The sequence below is a fragment of the Miscanthus floridulus genome, chromosome 18 (genome assembly GCF_019320115.1).
Source record: "Miscanthus floridulus cultivar M001 chromosome 18, ASM1932011v1, whole genome shotgun sequence".
In the NCBI taxonomy this organism is placed as follows: domain Eukaryota; kingdom Viridiplantae; phylum Streptophyta; class Magnoliopsida; order Poales; family Poaceae; genus Miscanthus; species Miscanthus floridulus.
This window is the reverse complement of record NC_089597.1, coordinates 115,967,969-115,978,062: the sequence shown is the minus strand read 5'-3', so window position 1 is coordinate 115,978,062 and position 10,094 is coordinate 115,967,969. Positions and strand designations below refer to the sequence as shown.

Sequence of the window (10,094 nt, the reverse complement as noted above, 5' to 3'; positions counted from 1 at the left end):
CACCATGCGATGGTCAGACGCGCGCTCATGGACATGTACGGAAAAGAGTGGTAGCATGTCAGATGCTAATGTCGTATTTTCCAGTCGCACTAAAGATGATGTGATTCCATGGACTGCAATGATCGTTGGACATGCTGAGCATGGTCACAGCGAAGAGGCATTTAAACTGTTTGAGGAAATGTGCCATGTCGGGCTAAAGCCGGACCATGTTACGCTCATTGGTGTACTCACTGCTTGCTCTCACGCAGGGGAAGTTGAGCTTGGATTGAGATACCTCAATGCAATGAACAAAAGCTATGGGCTGGAGCCTGAAAAGGAGCACTACGGTTGTGTTGTTGATTTGTTAGCCAGAGCTGGTAGAATACATGAGGCTGAGGAGTTGATTGGAAGAATTGCTGCTGATGGAAGAGGTGGTGTGGTTTGGACATCTTTGCTTAGGGCATGTGCTGCTCGAGGGGCAGAGGAAACCGGAAAGAAAGCTGCAGAGAGGATGATGGAGGCAGGGCCATGGGGTTCAGGAGCACATGTGGCGATGGCGAACCTCTATGCGCAAGGGGCAGTGGCGTGAGGCAGCAGAGGAACGCCATTTGATGAAGCAGAAAGGTGTTGTAAAAGGTGCAGGGTGGTCATCAATCGAAGTTGGAGGGCATAACAGGGGGATTGGAATGTTTGTTTCAGGAGGTCGGACAAATCCCCATGACGATGCCATCCACATGATGCTTGAGCTGATGTACTATGGAGCTCGAATGGTTCGCCATATCCCTGATCAGTTGGGTTTAGGATCTGAAGTGGAGCTAACAATTAACTGAGTCATCCTGAAAGAATCACTTACTGCAAGGGAGAAATTTACATGGTACCTTGTCAATGATGAAGCATCCATTGGACGACACACTGTATCCTGCTCTTCAGTTGCTTCAAGTTATGATAGCCTTCCATTTGTCTTGTCTTTCGTTTTTTGTGGGTGACTTTTTTTTTTTGAGACGAAAGAAGAATTAAATTAAAATATAGCTGAGTACATTATCACGTTACAAGCACTCTGGAAAACACTATGTATATCCAGAAACTAATCTTCATCTATATTGTACTCACGTTTTGTATACCTCCAAATCTCAAATCCAAACACTACCGGAACACAGTCAATTCGCCAAGTGCAAGGGGGTTTGCCGAGTGCAATCCTTCGGACACTCGGCAAACAAGCTCTTTGCCGAGTGCTGTGCGAAAAACACTCGACAAAATAATTGCACTCGGTAAAAAAAGGGGTTTACCGAGTGCAACAAAAAAACACTCGGCAAAGAGCTTGTTTGCCGAGTGAAAAAAAAAACACTCGGCAAAAAAAAAAACACTCGGCAAAGAAGGGGGTTTGCCGAGTGTTTTTTTTTTGCACTCGGCAAAGAAATAAGTTTTTCTTCTCTTCTGACTTTCAAACTTTTTCTACTCTGCACATACAACATGTGGTACTCCATGTTAAAATTTGGTATATTTCTGGATCTATTTGCTATATTTAATTAATTTATTGTATTTCAAGAAATTTTTTGGTTTAAGTCAAATTTGAACCGCAAGTGATTCAAATAATAGAATAAAATGAGTAGAAAAATGATAGTCATGTTATTGAGTCCAGTGAGGCCTTACCTTCGAAATGAAAAGAAATTACGAACATCTGGTTCAGGAAACACGACCACGAACGTGTGGCCGAATGGTTTTTAAATTCTAAAAAAAACAAACGAAGTTTGAAAATCATGAGATTTGTCATGATGTGATGATATCATACGTGGATGCTGTGGTAAAAAATTGATAAGGTTTCGCACGTTTTGTCACGTATAATGTTTACAAACCGAAGCATCTTAGAAGAAGAATCGTAGCGTTGAGAAGGATTCAGTAAGATTTGGAGTCAAAGTGACGGTCGAATTAGGGTTTGACTTTAAAACTTTTTGTATAGGCAATAGTGAACTTAGATGGTTTCACGTGAAATTTTAGTAATTTTTTGGATCCTTTTGATAATTTTAATTTATTAAATATAATTATATAATTTTAATTGATATAAATTAAATTTGAGCTATAACTGCATAAAATAATGGAATAATATTTGTAGAAAATCAAATATATATTGTTGATTGAATTTGACGGAACAAATTTAGAAAAATACGTTATGAAAAAGAAAAAAAATAAAAAAGAAAAAAAAACTAGATTTGTCGAGTACTTAAAAGTGGTTTGCCGAGTGCCCCCCACTCATATACCCGCATCCGACCGCACACACACACCCACACACACGCACACAGGCACACCCGCCCTCGGCCGCCGTCGCCGCCCCCTGCCCCCCGCCGCCGCCGCCGGCGCCCGGCCCCGCCGGCCCCCAGGCCCCCAGCCGCCACCCGCCGCCGCAACGGGAACACGCGACGCGCCCGACGCTCTGCCCGCTGCCTCGCTCGCGTACTCCCCTCTCTGCCGCGAGTACGCGACGCCACCGCCTCTCGCGTACTCCCCTGCTCGCCGTCCGCCGCGGCTCAATCCCACGGAGGAGCAGCGCACAGGCTGGCGACCCCAACGCCGACGGCCTGACCTCCACTGCCGCACGGCCGCAGCCCACTGCATCTGGTGGCCCTGCGGGGCTCCGACCGGTGACGTCGACCTCTAGGCCGTTGGGGCGGTTGCTGGTGACCTCGACCTCGACCTGGAGCTGGACTTCAGCTCGCTGCTCTCCGGCTTCATCTGTGCATCCATGGCTACCTCGCCTCCGACAGCACAACACAGCAGGTCTAGATCCATGGCCCTTATCTCCATTCCCGATCTGAAGTATTTGGTTGTAGAAACTGCAAGGCTGCAAGCTGCGACCTGATCTTTATATATGCGTTTTATTTTCCAGTAAGCCTGTGCCGCGTTTTATCTTCAAGGGGATAATTTTCCTTTAGAGTCATCATCTTTTAAGTCATTCAGCATGTGCTCTTCACCGTTCCTAATAGTAGCGTGAGAAAACAACTTATATCATCAGTCATCACTTGCACTCGTTCAGTATAGGATAAGCATAGTTAATATATGGCATGTAGCTGATTGTAAACTTGTATGTCAACAAGATTGTGAAGACGTGCAGTTTAGTTTAAAGAAGAATAACTGATAATTTGTTGTCAATAGTTACTCTTTTTTTACCTTTATGCAACTGTCAACTCAAATTCAAATGAGAGGCCTTGAGTGAGATTTTGTTCTACACTTGCTTATTCACTTGCACTCGTTCAGTATGGGACCTCTAGTCACATGACAACATGCCAGCTACCAACTATGTTTGAGGTCATGCTTTTATTCTTGAGTTTGATAATGCTGGTAAGACATTTATATATTTGGGATGTTCTTTGAACAGGTGGAAGAGCTTTATTCTCTTGATGTGGACTCTCTTAGTCAACTGCGGTGAGAATCTTTATTCTTTTATGTCATCAATATCTGCTATCTGAATGCCCTGAACACATGTTCTTCCTCTCCGCTTTTCATAGGCCAGTATATGGGCTAATTTTTCTCTTCAAGTGGAGCCTCAGACCCCACTCATGTGGGAGCCCCAGACACTAATGCATGTGGTACTCAAGCTATTCTCTCAGTTCTCATGAATCGCCCTGAAATTGACATCGGTCCAGAATTATCACAATTGAAGGAATTCACAGGAGCTTTCACACATGATCTGAAGGGCTTAGCTATCAGCAAAAGCGAATCTATCCGGATAGCTCATAACAGCTTTGCAAGGCCAGAGCCATTTATTTCTGATGAGCAGAGAGCCGCGACTGAGGATGATGATGTTTACCATTTCATAAGCTATTTACCTTTTGAAGGTGTCCTGTATGAGCTGGATGGGCTGAAGGAAGGGCCTGTAAATCTTGGGCAGTGCGGTGGTGCTGATGACCTTGATTGGCTACCGATGGTGCAGCCAGTTATTCAAGAAAGGATCGAGCGCTACTCACAGAGTGAGATCAGGTTCAATCTTATGGCCATCATAACATGTTTGATGCTTGCAGGACTGCAGGTAGCTATGTTGGCTGCTAGCTGGTAATAAACCACTCTAGCAAGGTAAAGACTTTTTAAGAAATCTCTAACTTGTGTACATGCACCATTATTTTTTAGGATCCATCATTGATTTTTAATTGCCGCCATGCTCAGGTTATTCACATCTTGTAACCTTGAAATGAGGTGGCCTTGTACTGTAAGGTCTGTAGTAGTCATCAATAGAAAACAATACCTTTCCTTTCAGTTCCACACATTTTATTCACACTCTCATGGTATTACAATTAAACTGAAATGATTTGTGCTCTCTGAACTATGTATCTTGCTTTCAAGTTTTTATTTGGAACCATCTGTTAAAAAAAGTGTGACCTTCAATTCATTGTAACCTCCTGGTTTATGATTTGTGATGCATAAGCTGGTTCTTTGTTTCTCTCATGTAGACCAGATGGTAAGATGATGGCTAGATGTGGCTGGAGTTGCTGGAGAGCTCAGAAGGTCTGGACCAGCTAGGCGATAGACGCTGATGTATAGATGTTGGTGAAATGTTAGAATATGTGAATATACAGTTACCTTTTAATGACTAATACTCTACATGTCAAATTGTAATCGCTTTTCTATAGGCAACGTGAGACTATTAATTGTGATAATTGTTTAAATGGGTTTGACCATTGACAATTGTTTAAATGGGTTTGACCATTGATAATTGTACTAAGAGTGTTTTGTATGGCAGCTATTAAACTGAAATATGCAGAGAAAAAATTATTATTTTTTGTTTGGAAAATAGGTTTGCCGAGTGTAATTCCCCAAAACACTCGGCAAACAATAATGGTATGCTGAGATAAAAATTATTATTTTTCTTTGAAAAATAGGTTTGCTGAGTGTAATTTTCAAAAACACTCGGCAAACAATAATCCTTTATCGAGTGTATTTTGGAAAAACACTCGGCAAACCACTTTTTTTGCCGAGTGCGCGATAAAAAACACTCGGCAAATAGCTGTTGCCGACACTGTAGATGACGTGTGCTATTTGTCGAGTGTTACACTCGGCAAAGTCTTTGCCGAGTGTTTTTTGGTCTTTGCCGAGTGCCTGTGGCACATGGCAAAGTCACTGTTTCCGGTAGTGAAACCTGTATGAAGATTCGTATAGATGACTGCACAGGCAAACACTCGGCAAAAGGCCTGAGAACATATTCCCAACGAACGACGGTCAACATTCCTGCAAGCGAAGTTTAGAAACTTCTTCTTTCATATGTCTTCCTTCTTCTTTCTGTCACCGAAGAATAAGGAAGACTGATCTAAAACTTATTCTCCCTAGTCTTTCGTCGTGGTCAGATCTAACGACAACAAAATGGAGAGGAGACCGAAGAAAATTATTCCATGGCGGCGACATCATCTCCACCTTGATGTCGCCGTCCGAAAAACTGAGTCTCCATGTCGTCATGCCAAGGATGATGCTGGCGCCGTAGTTGTCTCCCTCATCTTCAACAGAGCCGTCATGGATAAGACGAATCCACCCTGCCCCCTCGCCGTCGCCGGGACGGAGGAGGAAATAATGTAACACCCTCGGTGTTACACTGTATAGTCTTTTGCTAAAACACTGCATGAGCATTATATTTATGTGTGAATGTATGAATTATAGTGTGTAAATCAATTTATGTGACTCGAAACGTTCATCGGAAACGCGAAACGAATGTTATATTTCATGTCGCGTTATATCGCTTAGAGTTCTAAACGAATTTTTATTGAATGAAAATACTATAGAATGCATATCCGGTACTTTAATAAAGTTTGTACTATAAGCTTCGTAGGTGGCGGTGAAATACTTGCGGTCGAGAATGTGATTCGCTAGCTAGCTTCCTTAATAGCTTGGAAATCGCATTCGACGCGAAACCGTTTGAGACTTAGCCGAAATTCCTAAGTCGGACAATGCTTTGACGAAGCTAAGTTCGGCAATTTTCATAGAAGAATCGGGCTAAGTAGTGGTATGGTCTTAGGGTGTGTTCTAGTAGCTTGACATACCATCTCGAGTGTTAAATAGTTGGTTTAGCAATTGAAGCATTGAGATGGGTTTTTGGGACACTTTAAAAAGCGTGCAAGACACGTTTCCGAGCGGTTGCAGCGTCTGGCCGCGGTCACCCCGACTTGGCCGACGTTGCCGCAAGCAAACACGCACGCGCCCACGTGCACCGCCGCCTAGGCCGCACCGCCGTTGCCGCGCCTTGGCACACGAATCGCGCGCACACGTGCACGTTGGGGCCCAGCGAGACTGGCCGCTCTGCCCGCCGTCGTGTCTGCCTGAGCCACTCTACTCGCCGTCGCGTCGAGCTACGTCCCCAGTCGTGCTGCGCTCCGACCGCCGCTCGCACGGCACTGCTGCTGCTGACCCTTCACGGCTGCACGCACGTGGGCTTGCCCCGTCTGCCTTGGGCGTCATATCGTGCTTGATACGACCCTGCGCTGACCGGCGCCATCCACTGCGGCGTGCGGGACCAATGTTTGGAGCATGTTTTGCTGTCCCCCCATCGCCCTGTAGCCCGTGCGCATTTGTGCTTCGAGTTGACAGCCGTGTCCTGCCACGGCAACGTCGAGCCTAGCCATGCCGGTCGTCCCCCTGTTCCGCTGTCGCCATGGTCGCCGGACCCATGCCTCTCAATTCGGCCAGGTGGAGCCACCTCAATCCAATTAATGCCGTCCACGGCTCCGCTGTGTAGTCAGCCAACCACCCGACCCTAGCTTGTAGTGAGCCTTTGCCGTGTCGTGCTCCAATTTGGAGCTTCCTTCCCGCCGGGTCAATAAGACCGTGTCGGTATGCGTCGACGGCAAGCCCCCTCTCCAGTGCTGCTCGCGTTCAATTCGTTGCACCGCCAACTTCTCCTCCACCTACTCATCACCCTGCGCACCCTTGCCTAGTCGCTACCACCCTCTAGCCTCACCTGACGTAGCCTTGCCACCGCAGCGCACCACCGCACCGTTCGTGCGCACGCGGCCAGCTTGGCTCGGGCTGTCTCCGGTCTAACCGCCACCTCTTCTGGGTCCATGGTGAGTGCCTAGAGCACACTCGCTGTTCTATTTACCTCGGCATTGTTGTAACTCACCGGAACACCACTGCCGTGATCGTAGGAGCTCCGCCACCGTGGTCCGGCCTTACTTGCGGCGTCCCACCTCACGCTTTCTTCGCCTAGCATCTCGCGTTCGTGCCTAGGAAAGTATTGACTCGCTAGTGGGGGCGGGGAGGGACTGGTCTGGCCGGCGTAACCGCCCGGTGCCAGCGCCGCCGCACCGGTGCGCGCGCGGGGGCCCGAGGGTATGGCCGTGGTAAAGATGGAAAGGGGAAGGGGCGTAGTTGTAAGATAGTAGACTGACAGAATAGTGCTCTTAGTGTTTGTGTGATTACTGGGTAGGCTGAGGGAGTTTTCGCAAGATGACCGGCGCGCGCGGGTCCTCCCCGTCGTGGGCCGTCTTTGCATGGACTGGGCCATGCCGAGCGTCGCGTGCGCGCTCGTTGCGCCAGAGCGGGCCGAGCCACTCGCGCTTTGGGCCACAAGGTAGATTTAGGTTTTTCATTTTCCAGTGAATTAGTAAAGGTTTATTTAATTTAGTTTTGAGCTGAACTTTAAAAAATAATAGTAAATTCTATAGATGTCCAAAAATAGTGAAACAAAAATTGTTAGGTTCACAAAAATGCTATCTATCTGTTGGTGTAGTTAGTTTACAGTTAGCTGTGGTAATGATAGACTCATAAATTCACTTTAGAAAGCTTAGTATTATTTAGCTTAATATTTGTAGGAATTTTTGTGGCAAATTGATGATAGCTTTAGCTATGAAATTTTTACAGTAGGTTCATTAGATTATGATGTACTCACTGTAAATTTTGTAACCCTAGAGTAGGTTGTTAAATAGAGTAGCTAGTACCCCTTGTTTTATCATATATAGAGTAAATCAGTATTAAGAGTAAGAATACCTTAGTCGTAGCAGTAGGTAACTTAGCACCTTAGTCGGTAGGACTAGCTTAGTAGCTTGATGGATGTATTTTGATTTTAAGAGTTTTTGTTGCCATATTACTAAGTGTTGCATCATCATTTCATGCATGTAGATCACGAGTTGGTAGAGTTCGTGCCTGCGGACGAACAGGACTATGAGGAGGTCATTGAGGAGTACGGGGAGGAGATTATCGTACAGGAGGGAGCCTTGGAGCCGTTCGTTGCTAACTTTGTTGACCCACCGCCTGCCTAAGGCAAGCCCCGGTGCATAACCCTTATTTTTGAATGATTACTGAATATATATATATATATATATATATATATATATATATATATATATATATATATATATATATATATATATATATATATATATATATATATATATATGATGTGCATTTACGTCACATGCATTTTATGAAAACTACATGCATCGATATACTTACCTATGAGTCCTACTAGTATAGGTCGAGTAGCTGTTATGCTCAGGGTATCGGTTGCGTGAGTAACCTGCCGTTACTCACAATAGGCGATAATTATGATCACTCATGATAAAATGGTGGAAAGGAAAAAAATGGTGACCGGGCAGGGATATGGTTTGGGTATTGGTGGGTGTAAGAGGTTGTGTCCTACGGCCAACAGGGCATAACTTGGTTACACTTTTTCCCTATCTGTGTTAGTTAAGGACCGGCCGTTGCATAAGTCTCTAGGCAAGTCACATATTTATTATCCCGAGCACATAATTGGGTATGGGCGCAGGGAAGACTTGTTGCTTTCTTGTCGTGGGTTTCGGCTCTTTCTGGACCGACTGATTGGAGGCGGGGATGGTGGAGGTCCTTGCACCGCACTAAGTCTGAGACTTAGGAGAGGGGGCTTGGAGTCCAAGTTTGGACGGGGATCTGGATCCCATGACAGGAGGGTGATGGGTTGGTCCTACTTATGCTTGGGGTATAAGCGGGGCATGTGTTTTTAGGGTACCTAACTGGGGGCATTGATTCATGAATCACCGGGCAATCTGGTACGGCTTGTCTACGGTCTAGCACCGTAGTAAGAACTGAAAGATGGAAGATGATGAAATGGAACTAATTGCTCAACTCTTGCTTGAAAGTAGAATAGGTGCTTACATAGAATGGCTAGAGAATAAATTAATCATGGCTGCTAATAATAACATAAATAAGGACTCACTCTTAGTGTTACTTTCTGCAAAAAGGAAACCAGCAAACCATAAAGCTTTGCATATTCCTTGGAGTCGGGAAAGTATTCCCACTAGTTGGACAAGTCTTGCGAGTACATTATGTACTCAGGGTTTATTTACCCCTGTTGCAGGTAATGCTTGAGGAGTAGCCGTTGTGTGAAGGATTCTTCTGGTGGGCACAGATAGATCCTTATTCGTTACCGCTAGATGTGTATTTTCATTCCGCTGTTTAATATTCCGCACTTTGAATTTGGAATTGTAATAATATATTTCTAAGAACTCTGGATGTATGAAATGGATTAAGTATTGTAACTCGTTCTCATTATTGGATCCTTGGGAGAAAGTGTGGACCTTTCGGGCTCTCCCTTGGGGTGTGTCCGATGGATCCTGCCCGCTGTAGCTTGCTTTCGGGGTGCTTAGTGTCTGATGGAAGACGAGCGCCCCCGTAAGTGCGTTATTTTGGGCGGTTCTGCCACAGTTGGTACCAGAGCCAATAATAAGTTTACGAGTTCATCACTCTTTTTTAAAATTTAAAAATTGACAAACAAAAGTTTAGCGAAAAGTAGGATACGATAAAATTATCTAAATAAGTATAAGCCCTAGCAATATGGTCAATCTAGGATAGCGGCACTGGTTTTATCTAATCGGTTTTGTGCAGGTACACTGACTTATGTTGCGTAAGAAATCGCTTAGCATACGGAAAGTGAGTGTGCGATGTGCCAAAATTTTGTGAATGCCGCTATATTCCGGCTTGAGTGAGCGTACAGGCCGAATGATGCATCATGATAATAGAATCTTGCTTGAACTAAAGTCCCCCTACTCGTATAATTTGGATTAGTAAATTGATAGGATAACAAAAAGAATGCTTTAATAAGTGTCTGGTCATTTCTCTAATCCCTTGCTTCTGATCTGGAAGGTTGTCCTAAGTGGTTGGTTCCTATC

At 45.0% G+C, this 10,094-nt stretch overlaps 1 pseudogene; it reads left to right on the top strand.

The window, feature by feature from the left end:
• The first annotated feature begins 2,266 nt into the window (after nucleotides 1–2,266).
• On the top strand, nucleotides 2,267–4,722 carry LOC136521250 (ubiquitin carboxyl-terminal hydrolase 2-like; annotated as a pseudogene).
• Nucleotides 4,723–10,094: the final 5,372 nt, after the last annotated feature.